Source organism: Strix uralensis, chromosome 5 (assembly GCF_047716275.1).
Source record: "Strix uralensis isolate ZFMK-TIS-50842 chromosome 5, bStrUra1, whole genome shotgun sequence".
Classification (NCBI taxonomy): Eukaryota; Metazoa; Chordata; class Aves; order Strigiformes; family Strigidae; genus Strix; species Strix uralensis.
The window spans coordinates 68,618,104-68,632,070 of record NC_133976.1 but is presented as its reverse complement, the minus strand read 5'-3'; positions in this window follow the sequence as shown (position 1 = coordinate 68,632,070).

Sequence of the window (13,967 nt, the reverse complement as noted above, 5' to 3'; positions counted from 1 at the left end):
ACAGTAGCACTCCTAAATAATAAACTGCAAGGATGTGGCCAAGTGAGAAAGGTCTGCTTTGGATCTTCTTTATTAAACTTTATCATGATTACATAGGTGTCATTAGATTGATGCATATCCTTTGGGAGTCAGTTTATACGTCTTTAGAAGTTGAAAAAGCACCATTTCAAGGGTATTTTATGCAATATATATTTTCCATCAAAACCAGTATCTCCACCTGTAAAGCCTTAGTTACTGAGAGCATAATTCTGCAAGGACACATAAAAATGTGATATATACCATATACTTATTACTGACATGTGCCATATTTTTCTTTACATTATCTACTATACATTTCACATCTGATGCCTTGTTCTTTGGTACCTGTTGAGAAATTAAGAACTGCTCTATTCAAGGAGATATCAGTCCAGTTTCTGACTCTATTGAGTCCAAGATGTAGAATACTTCTATTTTGTTATTAAAATTAATAATAGTAATGTTACGGGGTCCAAAGCTGAATTTTGCCCATAGTAGTGTGTGTGAGATCTTTCTGAAGTAAACACCTTGTTAATTATGCAGTCGTCAGAGATAATTTCAATTTGTTTTGAGAATAACTTTGTAATCATTACTGGATGTTGGATAATGGTCAGAATTACAAGACTATATTTAAAATGAAAATTAAAAGAATGAAGGATTAAAATTACCATTTAAAGGAGGGAGGAGTTACATTCCTAAAACATACCTGCAAACAGATGTGTATACACTTTACTCAATGTGTACACTCATGATCCTTCTATTTCTTTCTTTTTCACTCTGTACATCAATATATCTATCAATCACTTTCTCTACCATGTCTCCATTTGGAAAGTGACATTATGCCTCAAAATCTGACTGTTTTCCTCTGCTCTGTGTCTTTCACTGACAAAGAGTGAATCAAGGTCACCTCTTTAGAGTTCAACAATTCATTAAATATTCCAGTGGTTCAAATATCTGCAGCTGCACCTTCCACTACCCCTTATTTTCCATTTATGTATTACAAAATGCAACACTTACTGAAGTTTTAATGTAGTTGACTGTGATTCATATCTTAAATGCCATGTGAAATCTGTATATATAGTTATATCTATATACCCTTCATATTTGTATCTATATACCCTTACTATCTACCTACATAGAAATACAAATTAAAACATCACGTGGTAGTTATTTCATATTCTTTTCATGAGAATCCCACAGCATCAAAACTATGACTTTGTCTTCACAGTGTTTCATATCTGTGAAATTCAGTTATTAATATTTTTATGTGCTGACAGTAGATAATTAATATTAGTCTTCTATATGCTGGGATCAAATTCATCCATGGATATCTATTGGAAAGACGCCACCTCTTGAGTTAACACAAATTTACATATAATTTTTGTTGATCTTGCAGAATTATTTTTACATAGGTCTGTCAAGAAAAATACATCTATGTCAGTATTCAAAATTACCTTAATTCAATGCATCAATGATGTGGAAGAAAAGTAAAATCAGTATTAATGAGAGAATGATATTTTAAAAAATTATAATTAGTTGCCATATTCACAGTGTTAGAATTGTAAAATACGATGTATTCTTAGGTGCTTTAGAGTACCAGGAAAGTTACCTAATTTCCATCAGAAGTCACCCAGAGGTCTTTGTTTTCACATTTTGACCCTTAAAGTGTCTCCTGAGCTCTTATATTGAAAGAAATGTCTTTTTTCAACTATTACCCCAAGGTTCATTATACAATTCATTTTACATGGCTGATAACAGGAAGGAAAAGAAAATATGACATTTCAGCCACAAGTCATCAAAAGGTCATCAACCTATGAATTTAGGCGTTAATTACAGATGATGTTGGATATGAGGCCTCGTGTTTGGGGAAAGGAGCATAAGCTAAGAACAGTGTCTAATACGAGTAGGGATTGAGCAGTTACAAAATTGATAGATACTTTCACCTAAATAACAGGGAGCTTTTGAGTAATTTGAGTAACAGCAGAAAACATTGTAATAATTTTTTATATGCACATTAGTGGTTCTGCATCAAGACAAAAAAATGGGATTTGATCAGGAGATTTTGGATGGGCAGCAAACTTTCACCTTAGTCCAGCCAGAATTGAGGCAGAAGAGCAGCTAGGCAAAACTCTGGAAGCTGAAAAAATCATAAGGCAGGTGGTTAGAGTTTTAGCTCACTGAAATGAGAGAAGAGCATGAATAGACATTTTTTAGCCTAGAAATGGACTGAAAGTTTCTTTAGGATGAAATTTAGGAGAAATGGCATCATATAAGCTAAAAATAACTGTGATAAAAATAAACCTTGCTTACTGAATACCATGAGGAAGCAAGTTATCTTACCAGTGTTCCACTTAATTTAAAAATTAATATATATTAGGTGAGAGGAGATCCTATTGTGAAGTATGAGAGAGATTACAGACAATTAAGATGAAACGGCTATTGGGAAATCCCATCTGATTTAAAATGAACTTTCTTTGTTCATACTGTAAAAAAAGAACATTTTTTCAGGAAGTTAATGAAAAATTGGTGAAAGTTAAATATATTTCCATTAAACTTCTGCCCTGCTTTTTCTTGAAGTCCAGTAATTTGAAATATATGTGATGCATTTCTAGTCTTTCTTACCTTTGTGTTTTGATTTCTCCATCTCCAGTAATATTTATGTGCATAGAAAAACTGCACAAAGAAAATCAGCCAGCCATCAAGATATTTGGTTGGTTTTTTTCTTTCTTAAAGCCCATGTTCCTTAACTTGTAGTTACTGACAAACGCAGATAAACCCTCCATTAAGCCTTTTTTTTAAAAAAATGGATACCTTTCAGGCTAAAGTATTTAGCTAAGTCCTTAATATTGAATACTTGGCAAGTAATGTGGTCCATCTACTGAAAATAAGGTGCTACTGTTGGGCATTGGGAACAAAAGGAAGAGATTAAAGATACTACAACAGCATTTTGTTTGCTTGGTTTTTTTACCTCTGGAAATTCAGTAATTAGGGATAAATAGATGGCTGTTGTCTTTACCATGACCTCCAAACATCCAGAGATGCACAAAACTGAGTGGCACAGGCAGCTTACAGTGCTTCCTCTTGAAATGAGTAAATGGCCAATATTTTAGTCCTGGAGAGGAAAGCTGAGGTTGACTTGAGGCCCTTTCTGTGGTGTAAATGAACTGAGTTGCCCTATAATCAGTGGAGTCCAGCCAATTTACTCCAGCTACAAATCTAATGCCATGTGGAATAATTTAGTTCCTAATTTTTCTTAAGTCCTCGCATGAAGGGCCAAGATGAAGCTTTAGCTTATTTTTTTCTGAGACACCAAAACATAACCAGCATTTCTACCATAATATAGATGCTTTAATTAAGGAAAGTATATGATGCTTTTGAATGTTGGGGTTTTAAGCATAATAGTAAAACTGCTGACTAGGTATTTACTAGGTAATTGTATGACCTTAATTCACAGAGGACCAGTTTTTTACTGCAAACACCAGAAAACCAATAACTTTAAGTAGGAATGAGGATCAGGCTATGACAGGAGCACGAAGGTTTTTGAATAAAAAGCTTTGTAAGAGATGTCAATTATTATTAGGATATTATTTTACTGTTTGGAGTTTTGCTACATACAACATGGGACAAAAATTTTGAAAAATAGCATCTGTTGCCATAAATCTTGCGGATTCCTGTAAGAGATGCTACTATAAAAAAATGAGAAGCTCACCTTACAAAGTCATTGCATCAAGAAAAAAAAATAATCAAAGTTCTTTATGACATTCAATCATTTGTTTCCGTTTCATATGCCAGAACAAGAAGCAGAGATGACTGATAATTTCTATAATCATTCTTAATAATTTCAAAAGGCAGAGGAACAGATAATAATAATATGTATTCTTGTGCTAAGATGCTCTTCCTCCCTTGTTTTTTAAATTTGGCCATTGTGCTCTGTCTCTTGCAGATAATCTGTCAGGTCAACAATATCAATAGTTTTTATTACAGAAAGCAGATGTTATCAGCACCCTATCTGTCCATTTAATTAGAAATGTGGTACTGCTGTTAAGCTTAAGAAAAATTTGAGGAAGGAAAAGAAAAACAACACATTTCAGAGTTTTTAAAGAGGCCTAGCATTTCCAAAAGGAGAAAGGAGACAATTTCTTTAGGAAGACATACACAAGCTAAGCATATATTTTATGGCAAACTACAATAATAGCTTAATGGCTATTACATTCTAGTGTGAGGTGACTGCAAATTGGTGTAGCTCAATTTACTTCATTCTTCACTCAAATTTCATTCTTCATTCAAATTTCATACTTCATTCAAATTTGTCTCTTATCAGCCTCCTATAAAGGCCTCTCATGACAGCTGGGGTTTGCAGGGCGTTATAAAGAGTGGACAAGAAGGGGCCAGCCAAACTTCAGACCTTGGGAATAGAGATTCCAGAAGGGCACAGAAATTAGCATCTCTCTCTCACTCCTTCATTTTGACCAGCTCCCATCCCACTGGGTGCCAACATCCAACTGCCCTGTTGTGTTTGCAACTCTTCTCCACAGTGCCTTGCTTCACTAAATTGGCCACGGCCCCAGCGCTGCAATTAGTTCTGTTAGTGCCTGGTTTATGCTCATGAAGTTGTCCTGGTGGACTTCTTGCAACATGACTTTTAGTCTTGTTGAATTAAGCTTGGTTTCATGGTTTTTAAGTACTTCCCTTCCCTTTATCTGTGTTGAATGCTCTGTCCTGGTTATTAGGTGTCTTAACTAGTGTATATTCTTTTAATTTAATTTTCTTTCCGTGTGTGTGTGTCTTAGGGCTTATGTGCATTTTGTGAACACAGGTGGGCTCTCTCTCCAACTCAGAAGGATGTGTTTTATTAGAGAAACACGCTTGTCATGCTGTGAAGAGTTATGTTGTGGCTGTGTTCTCCTGCTGAACAGCAGCCCCAGAGGGCACAGTGGCATAATTAGGTGACTTAAGATCTAATGTGAATTTAGATCCAAAAAGAATACCTTCTGGTGGATTTTAGCTTAGATGATCAACACCCACAAATAAATGTCCAGGAGAAAAAGAACCATTTGAGCTGCTGGGCAGAGTTGACTGACTGTGCTAAGAAATGTATATAAATTAATCCTGAATAAAATTATATTAAAAACAAGGGGAATGGAGCTGTAGAAGAAACTTCAGCTGGATGGGAGGCAAAAATCCCTCTGAATGAAGTAGTTTTATGATAGTGTGATCAATTACCATACAGGATTTTTTCATCTATTTTCAAATAAGAGAAAATAGACTCAGTGACATAGGAAATCACTCCCAATCTTGTCTTTTGACGTATTAGCTTTTTTGTTTAAATATTGTCTGAATCCTTTCTCCTCCTAGCAGTATCACTGAGCTGCAGATATGAAGACTTTCAGTAGTTTGTTTGATAGGTTGAATTAAACCCCATCACAGTTACAACACTTTGTTAAGTTTAGGTTAGGTTAGGTTTGACTGTTCTAGAAGGAGCTCTGGCAATTTCTGAGGCTGGTGGCTGTGTTGGATTTGAGTGAGTGGTGGTGTTTTTTGGTAGTGGGGGAGTGGGCTACAGTGGTGGCCCCTGTGAGAATCTTCTCAAAGCTCTCCCTGGTCTAAGTCGGACCTGCCTCTGGCCAAGACTCAGCCAATTAGAGATTGTGGCTTTGAGTGTGTTTCAAATACTGGTGAAGTAAATTGAAAGCATCCAAATATTTAGAACACACCATAAATGTTTTCTTCAACTCAGGAACATAAAGTGAATAATTAAGTTTTCACCTGGTTTTACACTTAAGGCTATGGGGTAGGTGAGAGGAATGATTTTGGGTATGCCGTTTTGGTCCGGTCCGCGCAGTGCTGGGTTTGACAATGTCTGCAGGCTCAAATGTGAGCTGGAAGCAAGCTAAACTCTGTCCAGAGGGAAACTCCTGCTAAAGCACATTTGAGCCAACAGTATATATGCCATATTTGTTAGTAGCTGGATGTGTTTACAGTGAAACGGTGGTTAAGCTATGCTGTATGATACCATTGCACCTATTTCTCCAAGTTATATTTCCTTTTTATGTGAACAAATACTGAGTATTGGGAAAATATAGATGAAATCCTGGGTCTGATGAGTTTTATGGGAGCTTGGCTTTTACCTTTAGAGAGATTAGGATATTTCTCATTTTTGTTGTGCAAGATACCCTTTGTTTTAGTTATGTATGGTTCTGTGCAGTGACAGCTTTGAAAAAGAGGTAAGCTGAACAATGTTTATTTTTTTTGCCTTGGTCTCTGACTGGAATCAATTCCTGAGGCAAAGCTCTTCCTCTGATTGGCATTAGTGTTGTGCTGGGACTGCAAACAGAAGGAATTTCACTGTACGGTACCTGGTAACTTCAGATCCAGAATACTGAATGTGGTCATCCAGGCTGTGCACTGCTGATTCCCCCCACAGTGGGAGGGGACCAGCCAGAAGGGTGGGTGCCACTGCTCAGAGAGGCAAAGGCAGGAGTGCATTGGCATCACATATGCACAGATGCACTTCAGCACTCATGCAGAAACATTATTTTCAGACATTTAGAAAAAGCCATAATATAGCACTACAATAAACAGGTTAAACCATTTCTAGCTCTCAACAAACTGACAGGTACAGTTATTCCCCCAGGCCCTCACTATTAGTTTGTCTCTTAAAGGCAAACATTTCCTTTGGTGCATGACCCCAGGGAGGGATTCAGCCAATTTTATAGAGAGGTCTAAGAGGAGAAAGAGCAAAAAGATGTCTTAGGTATTGCTTCACGAATAATATTACTGGAACCCTGAAGTGGGGTTTAAGTGGAACTCAAGCATGCTACCAGGTGATTGCAGTCTACATTAAAGAAACAATCTCTTTTCTATACCTTACTTATGCAGGTATTTACATTCTGAAAGTCCCACCACCCCATCATGTTTTTATAGTGCTTATTCACAAGTACAATGTTCATTATGTAGCTGTTGCCAACATCAAATGCTCCAAAAGTGTCAGAAGAAATTCTGCATTGCCTAGCAAAGCCAGGAGGCAGTACTTTTATCATTTCTGTTTAAAAAAAAAAAAAAAAAAAAAATTAGAAACAAGAAGAAAAAACACCTCATCTGGGGAAAAATTCTTGTTGCTTAAAAAGAAAATACAAAACCCAGAAAAGTCTCGAATGTTTCTTCAAAAATTGACATTTCCCTCCATTGTTTCCCTTAAAAAAAAAAAAAACAAAAAACAAAAAAAACCAACCAACCCAGCAATGTATTTATTACTCAATAGTAATGGTAGCTCAGCTACCATAGATATGTTCTGCTATGGTAGGTATTTGTGCTCATCTTTCCCCATCTTTTAATAGCTATAATATGGCTAAGGATTAGCTATACTGTACCTTTTCTATGACTACTGTATGTGTGCCTCTTGCAAACTGCATTAACACAGTGTTAAGACCACAAAAGCAAAGAAAATTCAGTTTCTGTAAAATTGTCACTCTACCCATAACTCATTTTGTTACACTGAGGTATGGGCAGAGTTTTCAGAACAGTGTGTGATCCTGCATGCCATATGCATTGTATGATATCCAAGCACAACGGGTGGTTTTTACAGCTGATGGAGTAAAGAAATGTAAAGCAAAGCAGACTGTCAGTTCCTGTGTTTATTCTGGAAAAAAAAATATATTACAGAAATCAAATTATTTGTTGCTTGACATCACCATGGACAGATAATGTCGCTCTGGTTTTTGTTCATAGTCTCATGTATATATGTGGCTGCCCACTAGAAACAGAAAGAACATCAGCCATTCATTTCATTGGCTCGGAATTAACATGCCTTTTAAGTGATCATAGTCATTTTAAATGCAGCTTGATCAAAATACTGCTATTAATTTACAGTCTCAAAACAGAGCCTGAACTCATCTGGCATGTCTTTGAAGGAAGCAAACTGGGAAAAAAAGCCAGTGTTTTCAGTGCTAACAGCAGAAATGGGACTAATTAGTGAAATAATGACACTAGTTCTGTTGTGCTAGTAAAATCTACTTCAGATTTAATATCACAGGACAAGAGCAGAAAAATTCCAAACAATCTGCATGTCTCAGGCAAAATATTTTTAGATACTTGAGAATAAATATGTATTCTTATCTTCTCATTTAAGTGTCTTCTCATCTTCAATGTCTTTCACATTAAAATACGTATGTTCCTTCTGATATTTATCAGATTGAATTCCAGTTACAAAATATTGGTCTTCAAGGGCAGCCAAGGAACACTTAACACTCCTTGTGCAGAGGTACGGATCTGGTAATAGTCTCTGGCAGGTTTCTATCCCCTTTTCTGATCCTGTAGTCACCCTCCACTGGTGTCAGCTCTCCCCCACCCATGGAAGCAGATTGCAGGTTGTTCAGGTTTACCCTAGCAGCTAGTGTGCATAAGACACCTTTCTGGCAGCAATAATACAAGGACTATTTTCTTACACTTTCCATCAACTAGAAGAGCTCCATATTAAAAACTAAAACTTATTCATTGTTGGGGTTTGGGTTTGGGTTTTTTTTGGAAAATCAACTTTCAAATAGTATATTTTATATATAACTAGATTCCGTCTTGTGAGGGACTTGTCAAAGGCTCTGTGAAAGCCAAATTGATTATTTCAGTGCATACCTTCACTGCCATCCTGCTGAAACATTCATTCTGAAAGATTTGAGGGACATGACTTTCTTGTACAGAATTGTACAGAATACTTGTAATCAATCTTAATATCTTTTCCGAGGGTTTTCCTTTGTAATTCTCTCTCATTGTTTCATCTAGTTTGGCTGATGATAAAATGACTATCTGCTGTTCCTAAATTCTCACCTAAAACAACTTTATGTACTGGAAATGAAAATATTGAATTTCTAAGTCTAAGATAACTATTGGAAATACTTAGCTATGTCCTTGGGAAGCTGTCAAAAATAAAAGATGCAAAGATAGTAATCATGGTACTAAGGTAAATGAAATATGGCTGAATCATCTACATTTTTTTTTTTTTTCTGAGCTTGCCCTGTCAATAATGCCATGTGTTTTCAATGTTGTTAGGACTTTATAATCTAGTTTTGTCAAACAGGAAATTACAGCCATCTTTGTTCTGAAACATTTTTTTGTGCTTTTTTTATGAAAATGGCTGTATCATTGATAAATCATGTTTGTACTTGTGTCTTCCATTAAATACACGCATCAAAATTTTGCTGACTGAATATAACTTACTAGCATTTTCAACATTAGAATAGGTGTATCTAACTACCAAATAAAATGGATTCTGGGTTAGATTCACATAATCCTTAGCTTAAATAGATCTTTGTATCAAAAGAACAAAAGACCAGATACAAGATGATCTTTTGTGAATGAGGTATGGATGGAGAAAAGGAAGGCCAGTACTAGTGTCAAGACAGGGAGCCTTTCTGAGTCTGGAACCAGGGTCTAAACAAACCACACACATGACCACTGGTGTGGGATGAAGGAGGACATTGGGGGCATGACACTGGATGAGTGGGATTACGTGTTGATGTAGTGGGTTAGAGGAGAGACCATGAGACTTATGCATGTTGATTTCTTCATCATTACCCTTTGCAAATAGCCGGGCACTCTTCCAACTCCGTACTTGGAGTATATTCCAACTCAGAAATGCAAAAGGAAAGTCCTTGTGTCAGACTGGAGTATGGATTTCATTTTCCCAGTTCATTCTCCTTCTCATGCAAAATTCAGTTACTTTAGCTTCATGCAGTTTAAATTAATTTCCTTCCATTAATATAAATAATGTCAGGGAGATATTAAACCATACATCTGTGTCTTTGCAGCCTGGGGATATTATAAGGTAGCAGTTCTCAGAGCATCTGAATGCATTCTGCAAAGGGACTTTTTAATGCGGTTATCCCAGATTGTCCTTGAAGACACCTCCAGGATCTTTCAGCTGAACCAGAACTGGCATGAATAATCAGTGTGGATGGGTGCAGAGAGGGAGAGAGGAAAAGGAAATATCGGGGTAAATCTGCTGAAGAATAAGGGCCCAAAGGCTCCTGCCACCAAGGAATTGTAAAAGCTTGTAGAGCTCCTCTGGTCTAAAGCACAATAACATGCCTGCTATTTTATTCCTTACTATTAGTTCACACCAGAAGTTACTGCAACACCTTTTTGAGAGGCACTGAGTTGATAAGGCTAGTCATCTCAAGGCAACTCATGTTACAAGCACAGGACATGAAAGTATTTCTTGGCAGAATTACCTTTTTATGGATCTCTTGTTCTGAAGTCTGATCCACTAACTTGCCATCCATGGATAAAATTTTAGGAATCCTTCTCCTTTGGATTAGTCCCTCTCATTACTGATTTTTTTACAATTTTTTATGATCAAATCCATCTTTTGATCCTGCTTCAAGATTCATGTTCAAAATCATATTTTATATACTGACAAAATGTTTTTATTAACTTCACTTAATACAACTTTCATGACTTAAAAGACTATAAAATAATTTATTGTTTGTTATAACATCTCTTAAGAACTGTCAGATCATACTATGCTTAGATAAATAAATACCTAGAGACATAGATTGTCTAATGCACGGGGCCTAATTTTCTGATCTTATAAATTATTTCACATTTTCATTTTATGAAGTGCAGATCTAATTCGTATTTGGAGGGGGAGTGTACGGATGAGTGACTTTCATGAACCATGGGCAGTTTGGTAGCCACAACTGAACCTAGTGCTAACTTCTCCAAAGCTCATGGGCTTTAGATTGAATTCCATATTAGCAAAGCAAATCTAGTTGTGAAATGTAGAAACAGATTTGGAAATAGTCTCTTTCACTCTGCTATCTGGGTTTACATTAAAAATTATGTCTAGAATAAATAAGGAATGAAGAAAGGTGAACAAACACCAGTGAATATATAGAAATAAAACATGTTTAGATTAAGATATAGATAGTGTTTGTGTCTGTCTCTTCGAATCAGGTAGTGTATGGGTTTCAGATCAGAACTGAAGTATATCTTGGGTTTGTGGGGTTTTTAAATCATTACCTACCTAAAGCCATCAACTATCATTGATCTCAACACAGGTAGTAATTCATCTCAGTTCATCTTACTACTTGTGGTAGTTGTGAAGAAATTCTTCTGAATGTGTCCTGAGAATAACCAATATAGTCTTGTCAGCCTGAGTCTTCTCACACAAAAATGAAAATCATTATAATGCAGTGCTAACTTTATGACCAAGAAATTCAAGCAGAGTAACTACCGCTAGTTCTTTCACCTGTAGCGCCAGAACAATCACAGCCTTGCTGTTTGCTTTCCAGTGGGGATGGTGTAGGATCGTAGCATAACAGTAGACACCTATATCATTACATGCCTTGATCTTTTAATTGCTTTAATCCACTTTCTGATGAAACATAGATGCCTCTCAAGAAGTTAATAGAGTTGGACAGAGATGAATTTGCTCTGAAATATTTATAAGAAATACTTGTGTACTGGGTACTACAGTGTGAATCTAAATGAGCCATGCACTGAATTTAGAGAAGGTGGTGCACAGCCGTATCCAAAGAGATGCTGAAGATGTAAAGCTCTTTATGTTATGGCTCAGGGCCCTAGTTACTGTAGCCACAGGATATTTGTCATACATTAGAATACCTATTACATTCATGTACTCTTCATATCTGAGAAAATAGACTGGTTTCAATATATTTTTATTATTCTATATATTCTGTATTAGGAAATAACAATTCTCTGCAACACTTCCAGAGTATTTGCTCAATAGACATTGAGCTGTAGAGGTTACTGAAAACATTGTTGAAACATAAATCAGACAAGAGCAGAGAGATTTGTGATGGCGTTGGGACAAAAAGTTTAGAGGAGAAATAATATTTTCATAGGTGTGGCCCTTTGATGTTCTCTGTATTACAGGATGAAAGACTTAGACTTTGTTCTCAGGTTTGATTTCTCACTCCATAAGTTTTTCAGATGAGTATGTTCAATTTTCCCCTCTAGATCAGATACATACAACAAGGATAAAAAAGATTTGGATTGAAGATGCAAAACAAATAACATGGGTTTGGTCTAAAACTATTGCTTAGTTACAAAGTAGTTAGTAATTTCTGTGCATGTTCTTTCTATGTTGAATTATTTGATGGAAACATGACTGAAAGACATCACAGAAAGTTTGGGAATTCCTTATCTGTTGCATATCAGTGCACATTATACCTTAATGTGGCATCAGATAAAAGTTTCAATATCCTCTCAGGTGAATGGAAAAGGGAAATGAATGCATGTATTCCCTTAGATCATATTGCTGTATGTATCTATCAAGTTTATCTAGACAGTTTTCAAAAGGCATGATGACTTCTTGGTTATGTCTTCAGTTGTTCACTAATGATTACAGTCAGATCAATTAATTTTAATAGTTTTGTACTTTTGCATAGGAAAGTTTCAGTTTTCCTAAATTAAGTTTCAGTTGAGCACCATGAATAAAGACCATGAAACATGAATCTCCATGTCTCATGTCATGGAAGTAAGGCTTGTTTTAAAATTTTTAAAAGCAGGCAGGTGACAAAAGATCTTAGAGTATATTTACACCACACAATATATATATTAGAAATTCCAAGCTAGAATGGTCTGGTCTGTCTGTATCAGGAAATGCACAAAGATATTAATTCAGGTCCTGGAAGTAGTATCAAGAGTGAATTTACAAGCAGAGGAATGGAGAGGGTTGTCCTTTCCTTGACCCCTTAACACTGTCTGGTGGTTTTCTCATTGCTACTCACATAATACAGTAACAGATGTGTTTCTGTGCGCAGCCACAAACCTATTCCATGCAACTGGCACAATGTCTAGTTCTGCTTGTATGCAGGTTAACAGGAAACCATGTTCAGACAAATTAGCCTCACCTCACAGCAAAGCAAAATAGCATGCTGCTGTCCCAGTTAATGCTGTATGTTCCAGAGATAGTTAGTTCAAAGCATTTTGAGGTTCTACCTCTGTTTCTGCACAGTCCTCCACTGCGTGCTATAGGTACACTTAGCATTTTCTTGTGTGGATTTAGGCTCTTAAATCACTGTGTATCATCTGAAAAATATATTCAAGTCAGCCAAATATTTGTGAAGTACCATGATTGATTTTTTTATTATTATTATTTTATTTTTAACTGCTGACAACAAAATCAAAATTTCTGGAAAAATGAATGACCAGTCCCATCATCTTCCTTCTTGAAGGCTTTATTGAATAAGGCTTTTTTACCCCTCCCTCACCCCCAAAGTCCCCTCACATCCACATGTAGATCCTGATAAATTCATAATTAGCTTAGATTTACTTTAAAACTAAGCATGCGTGTGGTACTTCCTTGAACAGGATCTCCAAGGCTCTGATCTTCCATCACTTTGTATCTTCTGTATAATTTTCCATATTTATGCCAGTCTGAATGCAGCAGAGCTATGAAAGGAGCAAGGTTTTCCTGTTTATTTTCTGAGTGATGAATTGAGATTTCTGATAATTTAAAAAGCATTGCATCAGTTGACAGATCTTAATGAACTTGGACAAGTCACAGGAAACTGCAAAAAGTTGTCCTTTAGCACTTGACCAATTTTGGGGTCAGGGTAGGTAGAATCCTATCTACTACTTCCTATGAAAGCCAGGGAAAACTGAGCATAATTTAGGCCAGGGTTGACAAAGTAAGTCTACAAAGTTTGATTTAAAATCCCACAATGACTGACTCTCTTAGGAGCAGAAAATATTATTGTAGATAACTAGAGAAAGCAGCTCCAACAAATTTGTTTTTTGAACTATGCTGAGAAATAGAGGCAATATTTCAAATATGAGAATGTTTTTTTGAATACTACTTAATTTTGATCCATCAATATGGATTTCAATTTGTGTGATTTCTTCTTGCATTCTGTCATCCACAATCACAATATTTTGCTAAAAAGAGCAAGGGCAGAAGGACAGGTTTGAGCTCAACTTGGTTTCAGCATTTA